The sequence below is a fragment of the Podarcis gaigeae genome (genome assembly GCF_964106915.1).
Source record: "Podarcis gaigeae genome assembly, chromosome: 17".
NCBI lineage: Eukaryota > Metazoa > Chordata > Lepidosauria > Squamata > Lacertidae > Podarcis > Podarcis gaigeae.
In genome coordinates this window covers 33,069,766-33,094,486 of record NC_139694.1, presented here as the reverse complement: position 1 = coordinate 33,094,486, position 24,721 = coordinate 33,069,766, and the positions used below count along the sequence as shown (strand labels likewise).

General features: G+C 45.1%; 1 protein-coding gene and 1 long non-coding RNA gene across 2 annotated transcripts in view; one reads left to right on the top strand and one right to left on the bottom strand.

Annotated features, from left to right (window-relative positions):
* LOC310835279 overlaps positions 1-9,160 on the bottom strand; it is a 35,493-nt gene extending 26,333 nt beyond the window's left edge. The window contains exon 1 of the long non-coding RNA XR_014559498.1: positions 9,083-9,160. This is a non-coding gene — a long non-coding RNA (uncharacterized lncRNA). The remainder of the gene's footprint in view (positions 1-9,082) is intronic.
* Positions 1-24,721, top strand: part of LOC310834806 (tetratricopeptide repeat protein 39A-like) — a 501,953-nt gene that overhangs the window by 167,880 nt on the left and 309,352 nt on the right. The window lies entirely within an intron of this gene.

Below are 24,721 nucleotides of genomic sequence, written 5' to 3'. Positions count from 1 at the left end.
ATCCTTTTCAGGTAGCAAAAGGGAACTGGAAATATCTATACCTTGCTATATGACATATCAAGCATGATTCCACATCCATCGCCTGCTCTGGGATCCTTTAGAAATGGCATTAACACGAGCGCACCCCCAGTGTCCCTCCCTAACAAGTGGGGAGACTTTTGTGATAAAGCCGTACAGAAGTGGGAACTGTCTTTGTAACGTGAAATTTCCTTCCAAATGTTGTTATTATTAATGCCTTATAAAACCACCGCTAGTTTTATTTGGTCAGCCCTTTTTGGGGGATTAAGAAAATAGATTAAAATCATTACACAGATCCTATTTATGACTTTTTAACTGGATATTGTACGGTGTACTTTTATGTGTTAACACTGTGCTTTGGGAAAGGAGTCAGCATGGAATATGAGTAAGTTAAACTATTTGGATCAGTGAGTGAAACGCTGGCTCCATCCCCTCCCAAACCACCTACACAAGAGCAAACAGTCATGTGTGTGTGCGTGTGTGAGAGGGTTTTCTCCATCTTTCACCTCCCTTCTTTTCTGCCCGCCCCATGTCCACTTAGCTCCTTGACCCTCCACCTCCATTCAGACTTCCCTTCCCACCTCTTCTTGCCCCCCAAATTTGGTCTTTTGCTGCTGCCCCTTGCAGCACATGTCTTCTCCTGCCCCTCTTTGTGTTTTGCCTCCCCAACCTTTCAAGTGAAGAAGGACTGAACTCTTATTCCTGACAACCAGTTTTCTATATCTATATCTAAATATCTATACGGATAGTTCAATTATGGGACACCCCCCCCCCATGAGACAGCCCAAACAGGTTTACTACCTCATCTGCCTGGGAGAGCAGATCTGCATACACACCAAACATTGAAAGCGTGTTATTTCCCTCTAGAAACTCTGGAAACTGTAGTTTACCTTGCAAAGAGCTATAATTCCCAGCATCCTTAACTATCTGATGGTGCAACCGTGCTTGTTCACATGTCTGCCTCCAGCTGTATGTTTAAAAGTGGAAGGTTGCGAACTGACATATATATAATGGCTGTTAAAGGGTGGGGAGTGTGTAATGTTAACTTCAAAAGAGGTCATAAATTGGGAGGGGGGTTAATCCCACCCCTCCAATTGCTTGGGGTATTTTTCCTCCCTTGGCTGGTGGTTTGCTTCCAATTTTGGAGGTGGGGAGAGTAGTGCCTGAGGTAACCGAAGCCTGCCACACCACTTTCTGCATTATCAGGGAAGATACATTAACAGCCCTCTAACATTTCTCTGATGAAAATAGGGACGTCCCATTCCATAGTAATAATTTTACTGTTTTTACCCCACACATCTTACTGGGTTGCTCCAGCCACTCTGAAGCACTTCCAACATATATTAAAACATAATAAAACATTAAACTTTTTTTTATTAAAAAAAACTATAAAGGATTGCTTTCAGACAGTTCGGGGGTCGGATAACATACCCTCCAACTTTTCTCCAGTGAAAATAGGGACATCCTAAGGAAAAGTGGGACATTCCTGGATGAAATCAGGACTCAGCTATACTGCTGCAAATAAAATGATTTAAATGTGTTGTAAAGTGCAATATACAAATGTGACACTAGATGGCAATGGTGAGCTATGGCAAATTCAGTATATATTTTTCAGAACTTTTTTTTTAAAAAAAGCATTTTCACAGCGTTTTTTATATGTGTGTAGATGCCACCTCAGAAACCGGGACGGCTTCTCCAAATCAGGGATGACCCTACAAAATAGGGACACTTGGAGGATCTGCTAATGAAGATTCTCCTCAATCCTGAGGAGGCCTGTACTTCTATATCTCTTTAATATACTTGCCATACTGTATTTACCATACATATTCAGAAAAGTGAAAATGCTACCTATTTACCCATGTGCACATACACACAGACGTGAATTGTGAGAGTGAGAAAAATCTCTCTTCCTCCAAGCACCGTCATTTGAGTCGCATTTGTAAGGAGCATAACTGCACCTGAACATCTGCAAATTCTGACACCCCTTCCAGACAGCTGCTTCCTCTAGCAATGTTTTATCAGTGACAGGTTGCTGAATTAATATACCTGACATACTTTAGCCACATTTGGACTGTGCCAATCTTTGTGTGCATCACTGTTAGTCAAAAATGACTTGCGGGATAATTGCGGGTGGCACAGAATAGATAGCAGCACCAAGCAAGCAGACCATCGCCCTTGGAGTTAAAGGCGCAAGAGAAGGCTGGGCCAGCTTTCTTCAAAGCGCTCCCTGTCAAACTCCTTGTGCCGGCAACTACATTTGCAAATAGCATTGCGTGCTAAAGCAATACCTTGCTTAGAGTGCAATCTCAAACAGAAAGGAAGGAAATTCATGTTTTGAAAGTTGCTCAGTTTAGAAATAAGTTGATCAAGAATTTAAAATACTTATTAAATAAAGGGACCTGCAAATGTTCAAATTCTCTGAAAACAGCATGGAAACATTCTATTTTAAAAGCATTTTTATTTTATCTATCTGCAAACAGTTAATATTTACTCTGGCATCTCTGTAATTTTTTTAAATTGTGTGTACACAGCAGTGCTTTATATGTGTATGCAGATAATGGTTCGGTGTGGTGCTACAAGTAATACCTACTCGGTTTTTTTGCACCGAACGATGATCACGTCATATTTTTCATCTCCACTTCCCATTGCTAACTATTTCAATACTTTGGGCCTTTTCACCCGACAGGTGGCTTCTCTTCCTTTTGGTGCAGCTGGCTCCAATTGTTTACAATTTACTTGATCATCTATATTTTGTCTGCCCCCTAATTCACTCCATGTGGCTTTACATACATCCACAGTGTCCACGTACCTTAGAATTAAACTGGAGAAGCTGGGGTGCCCTGGGAATGCACAGACAAGTTATGCACACCTGCCACCCTTTTTAGAGGGTTTTAGAGGGTCTTTTGATGCATGTGTTGTTTTTTTTTAATGATTTAAGAGAATAGCAATGGTGCAATGTTACCACACTTGCAGTGAAATTATGCTGCAGTTTTGCACAGATGTGCAAGAGATTGTTATGAAGTAAAAGGAGGTAAATGGCACTATCTATGTCACCTTTTGTGCCAGAGAGTGTATAGCCACAGGAAGAACAAACAGGTACACAGGCAGCCCCTAGGTTTTCAGCATGGATGTAGATCAGCTGTCCAAACTACCTGTTAGAGGTACGCCTGGCATTTTCACTGTACAGTTTTTGGCGAATGCTGAAGGCTCGCTTCTCTACCCAGGCTTTGACATATGAGATGTATGCTTTCAAGACCCACCCTATTCCTGTGACTGTAATTTGTTTTATCCTTCTTAATACTGAATTTTAAATGGTTGTAAACAGGGCCGTCTTTAGCATATGCGCCACTGGGGGTGCAAAGATCCGCCCAGGGCCCCCAAATTTAGTTTAGCCAACCCCCAAATTAACTTTAATTGAGGGTTTTTTTAGGGGGCAAACTCAAAGTTGTTGAGGAGGGGGGCAGGGACTTTCGATTCATTGCTTTTCACTGCTGCCAATCGAGAGGGACCAGTATACAGTAGGTATACATTCCCCCCCCAAAAAAAAATTTGGCGCCCGGGTGCACCCCTGCACCCCTGGGTAAAGACGGCCCTGGCTGTAAACCACCCTCAGTTCTGCTGGTGAAGGGCAGGTAATTTATTGTTAAAATTACTACTACTACTACTACTACTACTACTACTACTGTTACTATTAATTTACTGAGCATATTGCTTAACATTTAATGTGTCTATTTATCACTGCAAACAGCGGCTGCTGGGCTCCCTGTTCAGGACTGGGGCTGCAGCATGTGGGGAGAGAAGAGTTTGACATTTTCCATCGGGGCACCGATCCTAATGGAGCCCCACCCCCACAGCAGCAAACTGCTATTTGGCATGGGAGCTGACGCTCTGTTTCGGTTTGGCACTGGCTCAAAGAAAGTCCAACGTTTGACAACAAGCGTAAGTTTCACAATGAGTCCTGTAGCGGGGAGAACTTTCACAGACTGTACGTTCGCACCAGCCTAAGACAATTTGATGCCTGAGGCTGTGTACACATTACCATTTTCTCTAGCTCCAGTGCACGCCCGGCACCGGCTTTTGAATCTGTGTGCACACAACACTGCCCACGATGCAGTCTTGCAGCTTCTTGGGAAATACCTTAAGAAATACCGCATTGCGCATGTGCAGGTGGCGGCTTCACGAATAGGAGCCTGGGGGCGGGGAGACCAAGCAGGTAATGTGCATCAGGTAAATGCATCTCTGCTCCCTTTTTGGTGTGCACAACAATGTGCAACTGCACTGACCTCGTTGTGTTTTAAGCCGCTAATATGTACGTAACATCAGACTGGGAATCCAAATGGTATTCTTGCTAACTCGCCCTGACTTGGTGGAACGCTCTGTCACAAGAGACTAGGGCCCTGCAGGACTTGACATCTTTTTGCAGGGCCTGCAAGACAGAGCTGTTCCGCCTGACCTTTGGTTTGGACTCGGTCTGACCCTTATGTTTCCCTCCCCTTACGGTTTTGATCCATGGGCTACTTTTAAAATGAGACTGCATTTTAACCTGTATTTTAAATTGTGTCCCCCCCCCCCATTATGTTTTTATTGTAATTTTACTGGTGTTAGCCGCCCTGAGCCTGGTTCTGGACGGGGAGGGCGGGATATAAATAATAATAATAATACTTATTATTATTATTATTAACTAACATAGGGCACAAACCCTCTGAGAAGCCACCCTGTGCTAGCCTCACCGAATAGCCACTTCCAGGACCAGTTCCAGGTTCAAGCTCCCACTCAGCCTGGCAGTTTCCATTCGTTCCAATGCAGCTTGGCCAGAAGTGGGTGACTCCCCTTATCTCATGGTCAAGGCACCTCTGAATCGAGAATATAAACTGCCCATGTCATCCCATATTAGATTAAACCAGTTTTCAACCAGTGTGCCGTGGCACCCTGGGGTGCCTTGAATGATGGTCAGGGGTGCCGTGGGGAACACTGGCCTCTGTCCCTCTTTCCTTCCCTCCCTCCTCTGATGCCCTCTTGTGTCTCTGCCTCCAAAAGGCTTGCACAGGTGTTTGTTGCAGCATCCCTAGCTACAAGCTGTGCAGGTGAATGGTGCCTCTGGGGCTGGTCAGGGGGCAGCTCAGAGACCAGGGGCAGCAGTAGCGGCTGCCCAGAGGACTCCCAAGGAGAGGGGAGAGGGGAGGAGGCCGAGGAAACACTCCACAAGGGAGGGTGTTCAGAGAAGTGTGAGAGGTTGTCAGTTCTGCAGGCTCCTGAGCCCCAAAGGTGCACCCTAGGAAGAAGGTAGTTGGTCAAGGGAGCCGTGGAGATAAAAAGGTTGAAAACATCTGGGTTAAACTATTGTGAGATGGTACTCAAGAATTCTGAAGTGCTATGGGCTACTTTAAAATGAGGGAGACACACACTGAAATTTGACATTCGTGGGTTTCTGAAGCAGAGGTACTTATGTGACCATGAACAGAAATCATTTGCTGTTCAGCCTTTAGTTTTGTCTGCCCCTAGCACCTGTCTGGACAACTTGTATCGGTGGTAGAGGCAACCAATGGCAAGAACACAGCTGGCAATGTATGCGGTAGGTTATCTCACATGGGTTGCCGCATGGCAATGTGTGTGGAAGATATGGCAGCATTTGTGTTGATGCCACATGGTTTCCTAGATTATGTTAGGGAAGTCACTGTCTCTGGTTACTGACTTACAAAATGTGGGGGAGTGGAAATGTTCTACCGCACCGCGTGGTGAACGAAGACAGAATGTAAAGCACTTTACTGTAGAAAAAACACACACCCAATAATCATCGTATTTTTTGTTTGACTTGAAATTATCTCATGGACAAACCAGAGTGACAAAGTAGGAGTTGTCAAATTGATGTGCGACTCAAATGCTATGGGAGTAGTGCTCAAAAACAGCGGTGAGTTAGTAGCTGGAAGAATGGTGATGTAGATTATCATCATGATAAAGGTATCAAACACCAGCTATTACTTCCCCTACTTGTAATATTTATATATTTTTTATTCTTATTATTAATCATTTTTCTGAAAAAAACATAAGGCAGTGTACAAAATTTAAAACACAAAAATGAAGAATCAATATTGTTACTTTTCCATAGATTTGCTATAATTGATAGCAGCATAAAAGTCTAATAAAATAACAGAATCTCAATCAGGAAATACAAAACCTATAAAAATAGCAGATTTAAAATCAGAGTAGCCAACCAAGCCTGCTGAAACAGAAATGTCCTTATAAGATACCTGAAGACCTACAACAGATTACTAGTGAGCGCAGAGAATGACGTTAAGGTACTAAATCAATAAAATATATTTCTGTACCAGATATATATACGGTATATAATACTAAAAATAACTTTACAAGGATAAACTTGTTGGCCACACAAGACATACAAAAATAAGCCATAATATTAACATTATGATTGATATTTGTACATCTCATTGGCCAATTAGATTATCCTTGTAAAGTCATTTTTAAACACACACACACATACACAGTAAAGGAATATATTTTAATTACTGAGTACCTTGACTTCATTTTGAGTACCTCTTCTATGGTCAGGAAGTATATCCTCTAGGTTTGTTAGAATTCTAATGAGAACATTTCATAAATTGGTACCCACTACCATGGAGAATACACACACCAATGTGATTTCACATATCTACAAGATTTCCATCCTTGACCTTAATTGCTAGGCAGGTTCATAAGGAAGTAGATAGACAGTCCCTAATGTAAATGAGTCCTGGTCCATTTAGGACTCTTAATACTAACATCAACACTATAAAGTTGATATAAACGAGGTGTAGAAACAAATAGGAAACCAGCGAAGGTAGAAGTAATATGTCACCAATGCAAAATGCCACCAAAAATTTCCCTCCTTGATGTAGAGAAACAAGGTTTAGAACAGTGGGGGGTGAGGTTTCCTTTAGCCCACTTACATAGAACTCTTGCAGGCAGCATACAGCCTGACTAGCAGCTGGCAAGTTCCTAATAGTTATTTTAAAAAAACAAAACAAACCTCAGCAGAGCCACGTACTCACTGGTTGGATTTAGGTGAGCCAGTACTATTCAACCCGAGCCCCACATCTGCAAGACAGGGAATAATAATACTGGCCTACTTTACATGGCTGTTGCAATGATTATTGAGAGTATGTATGCAGAGCACTCAGAACACATAAAATTACCCGTGCAAATTCTACCTATTTTAGTGGTATTGTTGATATTAAAGCTCACCCTTCCTGTACACAACATTCAGCATCTGAGGTCCTGCTCTGTGTGCCCCTGCTGACTGAAGGTGCGTAATAGGAGCAGGGCCTTTTCAGTGGTGACACCAAATTTATGGAATGCCCTCCCCATAGAGTCTAGCTTGGCCCAACACCAAGCACTTTCAGCATCAGGCAAAAGAACCAGTTTTTCAAGAAGTCCTTCAGAAGCAGCTTTAATATTAATATATATATATATATATATATATATATATTGCAGGGTTGGGGAAGGAAAATTTTGCATGCAAAAGTTCCGAAGTTCAATCAGTCACTGAACACAATTGTCTGACTCAGTATGACAGATTCCTGTGTTCCTGTGGTGGATTAAGCAGCATTTACTGCTGTTTTGCTGCTGGAATGAGGTTTGTTTCCCTGTTTGTTTCCCTGTTTTAAAAAACAGATGGTTTCTGTTTTTTTATTGTTCTGGGACTTTTTATTTTCATTCGATTATTCTCTTTTGCTGTTGTTTGTCTTTTAGTTTATCTGTTTGCAGTTTGATGTTTACTATTTAAATAGCTGGTTGTAAGTCACATTGACTTCACTTTTTTTAAAAAAACAAAACAAAACCCTAAATGAGTCAATGAATGGATGGATTTTTCTGACCAGGTTTTGAGCCTTAAAGCCCCACAATGCATCTGATGGGGCTGGTGTTAGGAATTCTTCATTTGAACAGCAGAAAGCAGGAGAAAGGAGGACTTGGGGATCATAATGCACACCATCAGGAAGAGTGAGGCAGACTGCTGCAGGTAGAAAATTTGGGAGCACCATTTAAAGGCAGCAACTTTTCAATGATTCTTACCACTGGGATGGGGAATTTGGATTTTATGCCACCAGCACCAGCATTTTTTGCTGATTACCTCTGCTATAATCATTTCTACAAAGGAACTGGCATGCTCAACATCACTTGAGATGAAAATACATGCAGCCTTTTCACCACACGTGCACACTGTTCAGCATGGCAAGCATGTACATGGGAGTACATGCAGATTTCCTATATTTCTGTCATATGTGAGGGAGCCCTCACACCACCCAAATACATTTCAGGGTGGACCAGAATGTGTCAGGCTGACACTATTGGGCTTGGAGTCATTGTTCCCAAATTTATAAAAAGAGAAAGACAGAGAGATTTGGGAGAGGGGGGTTATGACTCTCTCAAGCTAGCATGTCACTTTAAAAAAATGTTTCTGTTCAATGATTTTCATAGTTAACAAGGGTACCTACAACATCTTTGTTTTCAATTCATAGAGTCCTTTCTACAAGTCAGTTGCATTCAGTGCGAGACACTGCTGTCATAGACCTTGTGAGGATGTAGGGGAGCAAATAGGGGAGGGGGGAGAGAGAAAGAAGGCGGGTAATGATCTTTCATTCTTTCGCTTAGTAGGATGTGACTTTTTTGACAGCCTTCTCACAGAGAACACTTTTTCGTGTTCTCTCTGCATGCTGTGGGAGAGTCAAAGTTCAAAGCACGAGCCATTTCCCCTCCCCTCCTTCTCAGAGGTATGTCACTGGAGTAAATAAACAGTAGGGCTATGCTTGAGCATCTCAATCAATCCCTCCCCCAGGCATGACAACGCCCACCTGTGCCCTGCATTGCCTGTGTTGTGCTGACACCAGCAAAGTGGTGCCTTTAACATTATAGAATTGTTTCAATTTTTGTGTGTGACAGTGAACTGCCTTTGGTCATTCAGAAGTGAGACACAAAGTTGGGAATGAAATATATTTCTATATATTTAAAACACAAGTAAAATACCCGTCCCAAACCACCCCGTCCCCCTGGCACTGCCCCTTCTACCTACCTAGCTACAGCGTTGGCACAGGTGGTCCCCTCCTGCCCTTGCAAACGTCTGCAGCAGCCAGGAGCCAGACAATTCTGCCTGCAGGAGGACTGCCAACAAGCCAACACCACTTATAACAGCCCTCCCCTTGTCCCACCCTGCTGCTGCCAGTGCCAGCCCCCTCTCCTCCCTTGACAGGGCAGCACAGTGGAATTCTTCTTCGCTGGACAAAAAAAACAACACCCCTTGTAGTGCTCCATAATCCCTATTCCCCCTCCTGGTGCCCCTCTCTTCCCAAAGCTGCTGTTGTTTCTCAGAGGCTGCTGGGGACCAGGGACCGCACTCTTTCCCCTCACTTTGCAAACTAGTGTTGTCTCTTAAGTGGCTGTTTGTCCTGAAGCCATCGCATCTGCCACACCAGGGAGGCCGCTCTCTCTTGCCAGTTGCTTTCGCTCTCCCAAGCTGTGCTGGGCTTGCCTTTCCCTCTGCCGCAACTGTCCTGGAATCCACAGGTGCCCTTCCACACCACCCTTGTTCTTTAAACCAGGACAGATTTCCGGGCTCGTCATCCTTCACGCTCACTGCTCGGCGGCAGTAAAGCACTTGTTTTGCACTCCCAAGGAGGGCCATACGCTCAACACCCCACCCTGCCCGCCTGTGCCTATAGTTTAAAAGGGATGTCAGAAAGTATGGCAGTCTAGAAAATATCCTTCCTTGCCTGAGGCCTTGGAGAGCCACTTCTGGCCAAGGCTGACACAAGCGGGCTAGGTGGACCTGTGGTATAAGGTAGGACTATACCTCCATCAATAGTCATCAAGGAAAGACAAATGGCACCTCCAAAACAGGTGGTGCAACTTTTTGCTGGTTTACTTGGTTTTTTTGTTTTGTTTTGTTTTGTTTTGTTTGTAAATGCTGCCCTTACTTACCTGAGCAACCTTGCAGGGCTCTAAGGAAGGACCTGTGCCTCTTGCCTCTTAACTCACACTGGTATCTGAAGAAGTATGCATGCACACGAAAGCTCATACCAATAACAAACTTAGTTGGTCTCTAAGGCGCTACTGGAAGGATTTTTTTTATTTTGTTTCCACTGAAGAGTTGGGGTTGCTCAGCCCCAACATTTGAAACACAGCAGACCCCCTACCACTTGAGGCAAGCTGGTGGCTCCTTGCTAGGGTTGCTATATTTCAAAAAAAGTAAAAACCAGGACACCCCATTTGAGCTTTTTTTTAAAAAAAAAATGTTTACGATAATGCGATTTTTCACCCGCCTTTCGGAAATCCCCCCCCCCCGACATCACTTCTGCCTTTGAAATCCTAGGTGTATGGCAGTCCTTTCCTTGACTCACGCAACAAGTTCTGAGTCCTATTGCAGGGCAGCAAACCATCAGTTACCTACTTTATTCCCTTATTTGTTCTGTTATCAAGGGTGTCATTTGGAGAGAGGGCCACATTACATGTGATGTGACAGATCCACAATCAGATCCTCTGGTGCCATTATTATGATTATTATTATTAGTTTGTTTGTTTAAAAAGAGCTGTCAAGAGGCAACTGACTCAAAGAAGCTGTACTGGCCTGGGAGCATTTGCCCCCTCCTTTCCGTCCCACTTTACAGATCACCTTGGGCCTTCCTCCAAGCAGACAATAACCACTTTGGAAAGGTGGGGGGAGCACAATGGGGGCACCTGTCTTTTTCCCTCAGTGGGGCTGATATCTGCTGGTGAAGACCATCAAAGGAGCCAGCTCCTAGGAGCCGAGGTCCCTTTGCCCTCCTCCCCCCAATAAAATATTTGAGGGGGCAGGGGGCCCCCTAAGTTGATGAACATTGCCATTCATATGCTGTGTGCATATGCGCATATCCGCCATGTCATGTGATGGATTATGCTGGGCGGGGCTTATCTGCTATCCCAATAATTTATTCAAGTTGGCAGCCCTGAAGACCATTAAGCAGGTAAATGGTGCTTTGAGAAGGAGGTGGAATCAGCAGAAGGAGGAGTGGAAAAAACACCAGAGCCAAAAGTGGGCTGGCAACCCTTCTCCCTCCCTCCCTCTGTCACCCCTCCCTGCTGTTTCCCCCCTTCTTGTTACCTGCATCAAATTAAGGTAAAGGGACTCCTAACCATTAGGTCCAGTCGTGACCGACTCTGGGGTTGCGGCACTCATCTCGCTTTATTGGCCGAGGGAGCCGGCGTACAGCTTCCGGGTCATGTGGCCAGCATGACCAAGCCGCTTCTGTGAACCAGAGCAGCACACAGAAACGCCATTTACCTTCCCGCCAGAGCGGTACCTATTTATCTACTTGCACTTTGACGTGCTTTCGAACTGCTAGGTTGGCAGGAGCAGGGACCGAGCAATGGGAGCTCACCCCGTCACGGGGATTCGAACCGCCAACCTTCTGATCAGCAAGTCCTAGGCTCTGTGGTTTAACCCACAGCACCACCCACGTCCCTTGCATCAAATTAGGCTGAGCCTAAAGTCTCAGGCTTCTCACCTCTGAGTTAGGTACAGCTGCTGCCCTGGGCCAATTCATCGCACCACCACAGCTACTTTTGAATTTCTCTGAACAGGGACCTCCTATGACAGGCTTCCTCAACCTCGGCCCTCCAGGTGTCTTGAGACTACAATTCCCACCATCCATGACCACTGCTCCTGCTAGCTAGGGATCATGGGAGTTGTAGGCCAAAAACATCTGGAGGGCCAAGGTTGAGGAAGCCTGTCCTATGACATCTGCAGGGCAAATTGCCTTGGTTGTTGTACCTTCTCTGCCCCAAAGAACAATGCATGAATCACGCAGCCTCCACAGCAACTGCCCCGTCGCCACACGCGCATGAGGCTGCAAATCCGTTCTAGGGAGGGCCCCTTTATCAGCTGTGTTATGCCCACCCCCAGCAAGAGACTTGTTTTCTGTCTCCGAGCCCAGCAAGGGAACCCAAGGGGAAATAGCCACCCTGCCTCCTGCCCCGCCTCTGCCCCATGCCTGGGGAAGGAGGGGTTGTCTTCCAATGCTGGGCAAAGTAATTTCGCTTCCTTAACTTCATTGAACAAAAGGTTCTTGAGGAAAGGAAACTATTTTGGTCTCTCTGAGGTTTATTTATAGGCCCTTTCAATGCCTGAAAGGGAAAGTGATTCATCCCCCAACACAGTGTATTTGCTGAGCTGCTCCTCTCCCCCCACTTCCACCAAATCCCTCCTGATCTGGCCTTTACGCTCTGTGGATAATAACATGGTTTCTAACCTAGGTGCTGTGTGATCATCACAGCACCTTTTTGCCTCATTATCAGGTAGCGGGTCCCATTGGAGAGTTAGTCCCCCTGCCAACTGCCAGCTTGTTAGTACATTACGTGGCCCTACCCTCCTCACAGTGACACCCATTGAGGCAGATGTGGGAGATGGAGGGAATAACGCACACTCACACCCAGTCGGCTGGTGCCCTGGGGCAGATAATTTGAGGGGGGCTAAGTCGACTCCAGCATGAGGCAAGCTGAGGAAGGTGCTTCAAGAGGCAGGTAGACTTTGCAGAATACAAAAGGATAGGTCCCTTCCATCAAGTTAAAAAAAAGGTAAAGGACCCCGAACAGTTAAGTCCAGTTGCAAACAACTCTGGGGTTGCAGCACTCATCTCGCTTAACTGACCAAGGGAGCCGGCATTTGTCCGCAGACAGTTTTTCTGGGTCATGTGGCCAGCATGACTAAGCTGCTTCTGGCAAACCAGAGCAGTGCACGGAAACACCGTTTACTTTCCCGCTGGAGCGGTACCTGTTTATCTACTTGCACTGGTGTGCTTTTGAACTGCTAGGTTGGCAGGAGCTGGGACCGAGCAACGGGAGCTCGCCTCATCACGGGGATTCAAACCGCTGATCTTCCGATCAGCAAGCCCAAGGTTCAGTGGTTTACACCACAAAGCCACATGCGTCCCCTTCCATCAAGTAACTTCCATCTAAAATTCAGTGTGAGAAAGTCACAGAAACAGGGGGTGGAGCGCAGAGAGTGAACGGAGCCCGTGGCCAACCCCCTGCCCTGCCAACCCCCTGCCACCAAGCAGGGGCACGCCATGCTGTGCCTCTGCCTGCCCACAGCCCTTGGTGGGCACAACAGGCATTCACCTGAAGGGCACATTCACGCTGCCTTCCAGCCCTGAGCTACATTGCGATGTTGCAAGGCTGCATGAGGAGGATGCAACAGGCATGGGCCCTGAACAGGAAAGATGTGTGTCTGTTGTGTCCTCCTTACTCAGCCCTGCATGGGGCTGGCAGGGTGACAAAGAATAAAATGTGTCTCCCCAATGCACTCGGGGCCACCACCCCTGGCTCTCCCCACACAATGCCACTGACAGAAGCAGAGGAGGAAGCTGCTGGCAAGAGTAAACAGGGAAGGAATGTGGAATGCAAACCATCAGGAAGCTCTCCTGCCGATTTCTATTGAGTTCTGACTGAAAAAAAGCCCTGGTTTCACTCCATTTTAAGAAGCGGGAAAGGTGTCATTTGGTTTTTCCATTTGAAGGCACTGGTATCCCAGCTGTTCCAGCACTTGCCATTTCTGTTCCCCCTTCACACAAGAATTGCATTGGATTTTGTCCCTGACTTTTCTGTTTGACAATGTTCAACTATGGAGGCTCAGACTCCATAGTGTGAGATATTCTGCAGCAGGCCTGTGCAATTTTTCTTTTCTTTGCATTTGTTTTTGTTTTGACAAGCTAATGCTGTTCTCAGCTGCATCAGCAGAAGTATAGTGTCCAGATCAAGGGAAGTAATAGTACCACTCTGTTCTGCCACATCTCAAGTACTGTGTCCAGTTCTGGGTACCACAATTTAAGAAGGATGTTGACTAGCTGGGAGGTATGCAGAGGAGGCCGACCGAGAGCTTCTAGCTTTCGCTTTCCTGTGGATTCAGCTTCCTTGATGGCTGGTGGCTGCCCCCAAGTTCTGCTCCATGGCTGAGGTTATGGAGCCATGGAAGTCCCTCCTGCTTCAGATACCTGGTGGTGACAGATCCAACATTCAAAAAACCAAAGTGCTGCACCAACAAGCACAAAGCAACCCCTCTGCAGTGCCACAAAGCCAACTCAATGGTGTAACGTTGGAAAATGACGATCACTTCTCCTACTTAGGCAGTTATCTTTCCACAAGGGTCAACACTGATGCCAAAATCCAGCATCACCTGTCGCTTTCTCCTGATTGAAGTGCAGAGTATTTGAGGACCGGGACATTCGCAGGGAAACCAAAATGCTTGTTTACAAAGCTATTGTACTACCAACCTTACTGTATGCTTGTGAAATGTGGACCACTTACAAATGCCATCTCCAACTTCTCGAAAGATTCCATCATCCGAAAAATCTTACACATCACTTGGGAAGACAGCTGAACTAATATCAGTGTACTGCATGAAGCAAAGATCACCAGTGTTGAAGTAATGATTCTTCAACATCAACTTCGTTGGACTGGTCATGTTGTGCAGATGCCTGTTTATCTTCTTCCAAAGCAACTACTCTATTCTGAACTTAAAAACGAAAAGCATAATGCTGGTGGTCAACAAAAGAGGTTTAAAGACTGCCTCAAGGCAAATCTTTAAAAATGTAGTATAAACACCGACAACTGGGAAACACTGGCCTGCGAGCACTGCAGTTGGAGAACAGCCTTTACCAAAGGTGTCATGGGCTTTGAAGACACTCGAACTCAGAACGCAAGGGAGAAATGTGCTAAGAGGAAGACACACTTGGCAAATCCACACCGTGATCAACTCCTGCCCGGGAACCAATGTACCCACTGTGGAAGGACGTGTGGATCCAGAATTAGCCTCCACACTTACTTACGGACTCATTGTTAAAACCGTGTTTATGGAAGACAATCTTACTCGGCTACAAGTGATCACCAAAGAAGAAAGAGATGACAGATCCCAACACAACTTGGTGAGACCCCTCAAAATGGTGAGACCCTCCTTCCACTGATGAGGGAACCTGCTGAGAAGTGGGACCCACAAGGATCCCCAGTGAGATATTCTCAGTTTCTGGCACTGGAAATCCTGCTTCACTTTCAGGCAGATGCCTGACTGCACCTGGTAGCTCTGAGACAAAAGCAGGAATGGTTTTCTCTTTAGAACCCCGTTCATGATTCTCCTGCCTTAGCTTGGGCAGGGCCAGCGCCAGATTGGGGAGCCTTGGCATGGTGCCACTGATTGTCCTCCACCTCACTAAGTATAGCTCCTTTCTCTAACTATAGGCCAAGGCATTGCAATAGGAGCTGGCTGGAAGCCACAGGTGAGAACTGAGCTTTGCTCTTGTTCAAAAGCCGCGTTGCTGCCAGCCCACTACTGAAATGGCCATCAAGGGGAGACCAGTGAGTGGCGGCATGGCCAGATCAGGCTTATAAGAGGCTCTTCTGTCTGCTGGCACTGGGCTTGTGTGTCTGCCATTCATGGAATTCATCTGCCCACATGATGTGGTGATGGCTAATGAAATGATCATTGCCACTGAATATCATTCCTGTCCTTTGGATTCACATGAGAGCCATTAGAGCCTAAGGCAGTGGTTCTCAGCCAGTGGGTCCCCAGATGTTGTTGGACTACAACTCCCATCATCCCTAAGCCAAAGCTGGCTAAGAATGATGGGAGTTGTAGTCCAACAACATCTGGGGACCCACAGGTTGAGAACCACTGGCCTAAGGCTTAGACAATGAGTGGAGGCGTACCTCTCTGCTGGAGCCTACACCTTGCATGAAGAAAAATCCAAGTTCAGTGCTTGGCATCTCCTCTTGGGATGATCTGGGTAGTAGCAGGTGATAGGAGAGACCCTTCTCTGCCTGAAAACCTGGAGAGCTCCTCCCAGCCAGAGAATATGATATTGGATTAAAATAGATAACTAAGGCCGTTTCCTATGTTCCTGCAGCAGTCTCCACTGACATGAGTGGGGCAGTCAATTTAGTCATCTGTTGTGCATTTTGCAGCATTGACAACTTTTCTGACGTAGCCAAGATAGTTTTAATAGATGCAGAGATGCATTTTGAAGCAAAAAAAAAAAAAAAGGTTTGCCGTGAAATCTCAAAAGCCTTGTTTTCCATCAGGAGGATGGGTGTTCTTTCGTTCCAGCTCAAATGGATGCAAATATGATTGGAGAGCGGATCCAATGTAGACTCAGAACAAGAGGGAAGCAAATGGGTCCGTTGGCTCTTTTCAGAGTGTCTCATGACTGTTGGACGGTCTCACACTGCCGACACTTGGGACTGGCCGCTCAGTCCTTTTGTGGAAGAATCAGTAGAGGGCAGCACAGGTACAGCAGTGGTGCTGGCCTGGTGCCTTGAGATGCAGTCAGCACAGCTGCAGGGAACTTGGCCCTGGAGGTGGGACACGGCGGGGGCTGAGGAAAGGAGACGGCAGGCGTGGCCTGCAGCTGCTCTAGGGCTTGCCAGAAAAGAGCTGGCTAGCCCAGCCCAGGCCCAGATCTTCTGAATTGCTTTCCAGTCATCTGGTGGTTGGTTGGTGGGCATTCCTGAAAGCAAGAAGAGGCGCTCCCTTTGCCCCTTTCACCCCAGAGCGGCAGAGCCATGCAAGGTGTTCGTTGCATGTCAAGATCCAGGAGATGTTTTGGCATGAACTCTTTCTCTCTTAATTGATTGGAACTTCTTCAGTCACCAGAGTTAGGAGCAGGGTAGTGGGTGCAGGGAAGAGGAGAATCTAAGCATTCTCTCCATCTGTAAGCTACCCGAGATTGTAAAAAATGCAGCCAGAATGTCCCAACTGTTAAGCTTCCACAGAGGCATCTCTCCCGCTCACTCCCAGCCATGCCCCAGCTCCAGCTAATCACTTTGGGACCGGGGAATTTATTTTTAAAATGGATTTAGCCATTATCCTGAGATTGTCTTGGGGTTTGAAATATACTCGGAGTCGAGAGTGGATTTCATGCTCTTTATTCAGCTCATAGTGGTGAGGAGGAATGAAAGTTCCCCCAAAATATCTGCTTTATATACATTATTTACACAATGGGCTGCACGTGATTGGCTAATTCCGGGATTCTTCTGTAGGCCAATCATGCTATGGATTCACTTCCACCCGGAGCTGGATTGGGTGGCTCCTGCGAACCAATCATACTGCTGCATTATTCTAGGACCAATCAGACTGCTGCATTCTGAATCCTATTGTTCTAGGACCAATCAGACTGCTGCATTCTGAATCCTATTGTTCTAGGACCAATCAGACTGCTGCATTCTGAATCCTATTGTTCTAGGACCAATCCGACTGCTGCATTCTGAATCCTATTGTTCTAGGACCAATCAGACTGCTGCATTTTGGATCCTATTCAACTCAGTACATATCACAATTGTAAATATGTTGCGACCTGCTGCAGTTGTAAGAATGCAAGAGCCTCGGAAGAGCCTGTTGGATCGGGTGGGCAGGGTCCCATCTAGTCCTGCATACAGATTTCACAGTGGCCATCCAGATGCCTCTGGAACTCCCTGCAACTGTTATTTAGAGATATATTGCCTCCAACACTGGGGGTTGTAAACAGGCATCATGGCTAGAGGCCACTGATAGCCTTATCCTCCACACACACACCCCAGGTTGGTGGCCCAGTATACCCGAAGGAGCGTTTCCACCCCCCATTGTTCAGCCCGGACACTGAGGTCCAGCTCCAAGGGCCTTCTGTGGAACACCCTTCCATCAGATGTCAAGTAAATAAACAACTACCTGATTTTTAGAATACATCTGAAGGCAGCCCTATTTAGGGAAGTTTTTAATGTTTGGTGTTTTATCGTGTTTTAAATATTCTGTTGGGAGCTGGGGAAACCTAGCTAGATGGGTGGAGTATAAATAAATTTTTGTCATCATTACTACAGCTTGTGGTAATGAACTCCATGCTGCACTGTTTGAAGAAGGGTTTGCTTTTGTCTGCCTTGAATATTCTAGTTGGGTGGCCCCAGATTCCATGAAAGGACAGTAAGGCACAATGGAGATCCAGAGAAGTGAATAAAAGCCACGTTTCCTCCAAGAATGGAATCCATCCCTTTCTATTTCCTGCCCCTTTGAACTGTGTGTCCAGGAAGTCCTGGGTCAGCTGGAGTGACAGAGCAAGCAGCCCTTGGATTCAGGTGAAGCAGGCAAGAATAACAGCCATCCATAATGCATCCCCACTTCTTGTTCTGAATTATTAGGAGGAGATAAGGTCAGTTGTGTCCACATATGTAGAGGCAAGGGTAATAATAATAATAATAATAATAATAATAATAATAATAATAATTTATACCCCACCCTTCCTGGTTCAGAAAACCGGACTCAGGGCAGCTAACAACAAATTTAAAACACTTAATTGTAAAAGCAGCATAAAATACAGTATAAAAACATAACAATAAAATTCAAAATTCAGAAATTCAATTTGGGGAAAATCCATCCAATAAGCATTAGATAGTCACCAGGGCTAGCTGGCTGAATTAGTCCTACTTGGGCCGGTGAGGAGGCCAGGGGAGAATTAGCTGTGGGGTCTCAGAGCAGGCAATCTTCATAAAACGGGAGGGGGAGGGATGAGAAGGGAAATAAAAGATCAGGCTGCATTCAAATTAAAGGCCAGGTGGAATAACTCTGTCTTATAGGCCCAACGGTAGGAGGTTAAATCCTGAAGGGCCCTGGTCTCTTGGGACAGAGCATTCCACCAGGTCAGAGCCATCCCTGAAAAAGCCCTGGCCCTGATGGAGGATAGTCTGACTTCCTTAGGGCCCGGGACCTCTAAACTTTGGTTTATTCATGGACCTTAAGGTCCTCTGCAGGGCATACCAGGAGAGGCGGTTACCCGGGTAACCTAAACAAGAGCTATAGTCAGTTGCACATGGGAGACATCTTGGCAAGGGTTTGATGTGAGGGGGATGTGGGTACAGCTAGGCACATAAGGGTTGTAGCGGAGGATGTAATTGTTGGACATTTGAGGGCAACTCAGCATGCAAAAGAAGGATTAGAATGGAGTTCAGACAGAGTTAGGAACCTCCAGATCCCAAGCTATCCCTGTACTTTTATCTCTAGGCTGACTTCTCTCTCTTTGTTCTTTAGACTGATACATCTTAGGTTACATTCTGTTTACAATTTCTTCCTCCTCCTCATTGTCTCTTGGACCTCAAGATGAGAAGTCACCTTTCGGCTATCCTTTGAGAGAGTAAAGGATTGAGCACGGCTGCCATGTCCTTCTCGTTAGACTAGAACTATAAGCCTTTTCTGTCCAAGTTATATATTTCCTACAATAAACAACTTTGTTATTTACTTACCTACAAGCATCTCTCTCTGTGTGTAATTGCAACAGGTCAAGTCTGCTCTCTAACCAAAGTTCACAAGCCAGGCACGGCTTACTGTGCAGACTAATGGACTTCAGTAGGTAATTGGCCCAGATAGCTCAATAGTGACAACGTGATAATTAAAGATGCAAAGCACCCCTTAATTGCCGGAGTGCTAGATGCATGTGGCATATCCAGGCTCTGGTGCCTAAAACCCAAGTCAGTCAGAATTTTATATTTAGAACTTCTAACCAAGCCCAACCAGACTCCACAAGCGACCAAAACAGTTGCTTCAATTGGCTATATTTTAAAGGGTATGAACAAACAATGTGCAGTTTGAGAGGTGTGTCCCAACCAGGATCCTGTTTGCATTTAAGAGGATGCTTGCATGTGGATTGTTGGATAATGTGCAGTTTGTGGAGCTGTAGAGTAGACTTACGATATACGATATCTTTATTGTCATTGTCCCATGCAGAACAGTGAAATTGAAAAACTACATAAAACATTCAAAAACCACTAAAAACTCTGAAACCCCTATTTTAAAATACACTATACTATAGAGACACCTTATGCTGTGTTTAGAACCAGAATTGCATTTGTGTAGAAACTGTTTCTCAGGCGGTTAGTCCTGGCCTTTATAACCCTATACCTTCTTCCAGAAGGCAGAAGCTGAAAGAGATCATTTCCGGGGTGCGTACTGTCCTGCGCTATCTCTGCCGCTTTCTTATGGCACCTGACAGCATAGATTTGATCTAAGGTGGAAAGAGGGCACCCAATTATTCTCTCAATTATTCTTCAGAGTCATATCCAAGCAGTCTGAAGCGTTACAAAGGATCATGGGACTACATTTGTGCAACCATGCTTGAGAGTGCTGCGGCACTGGATTTCTCAGCCGCTAAACAATTTTTAAGGAACCCTATAAACGTTGCAACATGGCACACGCATTGACGCAATGGGTTGAGCTGCTATTGCCTGCTGATTTTATAGCCATTATCCAAGGATAGTTGTGCAACTGCGTTCCACTGTGCAATGACAATTAGAATTACATGGCTCGAGGAAGAAGACATTTCCCCAGAAACTTTCTAAAACTTAGTTGTTTCATGCCATGAAGATCCAACCATCTGTTCTCGAGGATGGACTTCTGTTATGGGAAGCCTGAATTTTTCAAACTGCAATATTTTGTCACTGGGGTGAATACTATTGCCCCCGCCCCCAATCTCAGCCTCGAGGATTCCCCAAAGCAAATGAGTAACAAACTGCTCATTTATTACACTATAAATGGATCATCTGACAAAGTAAAGAGGGGGTATTCGGCTGGGACAGGACTCTGCAGGCTGCTACCTGTCAGGGGTGTGAGAGTTGTGGAGTGGGGTGGAGTTATGGGGAGCCATAGGCTGAAATCATCCAGAAGCTGTGCATGGCTCTCTCTGCATCCTGCACTCCCTTGTCTGCAGAAGGTTAATCTTCTGCATTTTCTGAGTAAATAAGGCTGTTGGTGGTCCAGCACTGAAATCAGTACAGTGGTACTTTGGGTTACAGACACTTCAGATTACAGACGCTTCAGGTTACAGACTCCGCTAACCCAGAAATAGTACCTTGGGTTAAGAACTTTGCTTCAGGATGAGAACAGAAATCATGCAGTGGTGGCACAGTGGCAGCGGGAGGCCCCATTAGCTAAAGTGGTGCTTCAGGTTAAGAACAGTTTCAGGTTAAGAACGGACCTCCAGAACAAATTAAGTTCTTATCCCGAGGTACCACTGTACCTGCAAAACAACATGTCAATGTTCTTTGGGGTTTTGTGGACAAACAGCTGCCTGAAGTTTCTCTTTGTTGAATCCTGGAAGCCAAGACCCAATTTGGGGCAAGTACTCTGGCGCTGTGGGTTAAACCACAGAGCCTAGGACTTGCTGATCAGAAGGTCGGTGGTTTGAATCCCTGTGATGGGGTGAGCTCCCGTTGCTCGGTCCCTGCTCCTGCCAACCTAGCAGTTCAAAAGTATGTCAAAGTGCAAGTAGACAAATAGGGACCGCTCCGGCGGGAAGGTAAACGGCGTTTCTGTGTGCTGCTCTGCTTCGCCAGAAGCGGCTTAGTCATGCTGGCCACATGACCCGGAAGCTGTCTGCGGACAAATGCCAGCTCCCTCGGCCTATAGAGCGAGATGAGCATGCAACCCCAGAGTCGGTCATGACTGGACCTAATGGTCCTTCTGCCCAGTCCAAATGAATCAGAAATTGTTTCCTGTTGGAGAGTGCAAAGGGGAGGACACCATCTGCAGGCTGCAGGCTGACAACTTTGGAAACAGGTCACCTTGACCGTGCTTTCCCAAGTGCCTCCATTGTGAAAGAAATAAAGGGCTTATATTTTTTAAATTGCATTCATTCAAATAATATACTGCAAGATGTGCTGCAATCAGTGACATCAAGATGCTTCCGACTGCTGGCTTGAAAGCACAAGCATCAGTTCTACTCTTTGTTATTTATTTAGGCATCTAAGAACCTTGCATCTAAACTAATTGGCAGCTTAGGTTTAGCAACATTCATTTAAATTAACTGATAAAGGACATAGTTATGAAGACTGATGCTTTGATCTAGCTCATGAATCAAAAATTGTCTCAACGGCCAATAACAATGTTTGGGAAACCTCAGTGATGGTGGATTTGGTGCAGAACATCTGCAAAGCTGAGAAGCAACCTGACGAGGTCACACTGGATCCAGGTTTAAATTCCTGCTCTGTCATGAAGCTTCTTGGTTAACCTGTCGGGTCAGTTAGGTTCCAACAGTTGTTGTGAGGATAAAATGCTAGTTTCCTGGAGGAAGAATGGATAGGCAACTCATGTGATAAAACTCTTGTTGGCGTGAGAAGTGAAGGTAAGCTTCAACTTAACAAGGAGATATAGGCCAGATAATATTGTTATGAGTTGCGGGGGAGGAAGTAGTCTGCATATGAGGTCATTCTAACCCCTAGATCCAATAAGTTTTGATGCTGTGAATCCCAACCCCTAGATCCAATAAGTTTTGATGCTGTGAATCCCTCCCTCATAGGCTCCAGTTGTGTAGATATGTGTAAATAAACGATGTATCAGAAACACCACAATCTCTGCTGCGCCTCATTCCCAAAAGGAAACGCAAACCCCTGGAATCTCATACCACTTGGAGTGGCATGCAACAATATTAATATATTTATGGTAATGAATCGGGGCCTCTCTTTTTTTAATCGGGAGAGGAGTAGAACACTCGCTTGCTCTCTCGTGCTGTGGCTGAGGATTGCAGCAGTCTCTAGGGCATGCGGCTTGCAGTAACACATTGGTTGCCACAGCAGAGTAACATGGAAGCCCTGGAAATTGGCCCAGGACTCTTTCCTCAAGAGTTTATCTGATGCCAAGGAGGGAGAGGAGAGCCATTAACAGTAAATGACTGTTCTTGATGAAAGCAGAGCCCTCGCACGGTGTGTTCTTTCTCGGGGCCCCAGGCCTCTTCCCCCACAGTCCTCCTGTATAATCCACAAAACAGGGACTTGGCAAGCGTTTGCTACTTGCAAAGGTTACATGATTTCTTGAGTCATCCCCATACCTTTTTCCTGAGCCACCAGAAATCTCCCTGCAGCTGCTTTTCTGCACACCCGGCTCTGCCTCATTCTCTGGAAGCAACCCGGCATCCCTGTATGACAACGGCAAGTGTGCTGAGGACCAGCAAAACCATCTTTTGCTTTCTGGGAAATGGTGTGTGAATGGTTTTTACAACACAAAGTGAGAAGCAGGCCTGTGTGGAATTCGTTGCTACGTTGTGCAAGTTCAGAAACTGGCATTGAGCACAGAGAGTGCTATTGTGAGAACCTCAGCAATTTTGTTTCTAGCCCTTTTGAAAGTGGAGGTGGACTGGAAGTGACATGGGTCATGCCTGATGACGTCTCAGCTTCCAGAGAGTGGTGAGCGGATCAGAGAGTGTAGGGTTACGATCAGTGTCAGATTTACGTATAAGCTAAACAAGCTATAGCTTAGGGCCCCACTCTCTTGGGTCCCCCCAAAAAATTTAAAGGAAAAAAACCTGGATGTACATTTCCAAAATATAAGATAAAAAACAAATAAAATAAAACCTGCATACAGTTAGAGCTTAATAATTATTTCACTATTAATATACTTCTTCTTAATTGTATTTCACTATTAAAATACTTCTTCTTAATTGTATTTCAGTTCAACAATTACTTTGATAAAATACATATTTATTATGTGCAAATGGCTTTAGATATCTATTAGGTCCATCAATGACCATATAGCATATATTCAACACAAAAAACAGCAACAATTTGTTGTTGACAAAGGAGAGCTGGACATATAAAGGGCCCCATTACTTAGGGCCTCATCAGACCTAAATCCGGCCCTAGTTTCAATACCGTAACATTACTCTTTGCCCTTTACCAAGACTAGAAGAAGCAGAAAAAAATGTGGAAAATAAGCAGAAGTACACACATTTGCTGTTTTATATAACACAGCATTCTGTTTTTCTTGGTGCAGAATTTGTTTTACCTTGGCATGAAGTTACAATGGTTTCATTATAGTTCCATGGCATTTACAGTATTAACTTTTGTGTGTGGACAAAGTACCTTACAGTTTTATCTTCACAACAGCTCCGTGAAGTAAGCCAATAATGATTGATTGATTGATTGATTGATTGATTGATTGATTTTGCCATACTTGATGATGATCAGCAGCTGCTTTTGTTCACGATGTGTGAGGTGGCCTGAACATTTTTCAGTTGCATTATTTCCATGAAGGCTCATTTGCACAAGCAACTTGTCACTTGATATTGCAGTCATCAGTGAGAAGCATGCATCTCTGTATATCAGCCAAAGGTTTAGTGTGAATCAGAAGCTAACATGTGGGGAGAGGCCTGGCTGTAGCCATTTCCATGACTGCAAAGAGCAAAATAATTGCAATTTGTGCAAACCAGTCCCATTTCTGCTGCAGATGTTAGATTCCACGTTCACATTTACATAGTGAATCTGTGGCTAACTGAAATTTCCTCTGCTCTGGCTGTACCTTTTTTTTTTTTTTTGCCATATTGATTTTAGATTATGAGAGATACAAATAGCTACAGTGCAAAATTGAAATGTATGGCCCCAACAAAAGCCAAAAGTCATGACTGGAATAGAGATTTCAGCATCTTCTTTTTGGACCAGAAAAACATTTCCAAGCAACTCTTTGATGTCCTAATGTTTTTGTGATTAAGGCACTGCTTTTCTCCATTTCAGGAATTCTCCAGAACTGTAAATCATGAGATTCCTGGTGAAATAATAGTTAACTTTTGAAATATTTAATAACTTCTAGTCTTTGTGGTTGCTCAATAACAACCGTCTCCCAATGTGCTAAAGGAAACTCACTCTCTCATTTAAATAGGTTATTTCTTAAGTCTTACCATATTGC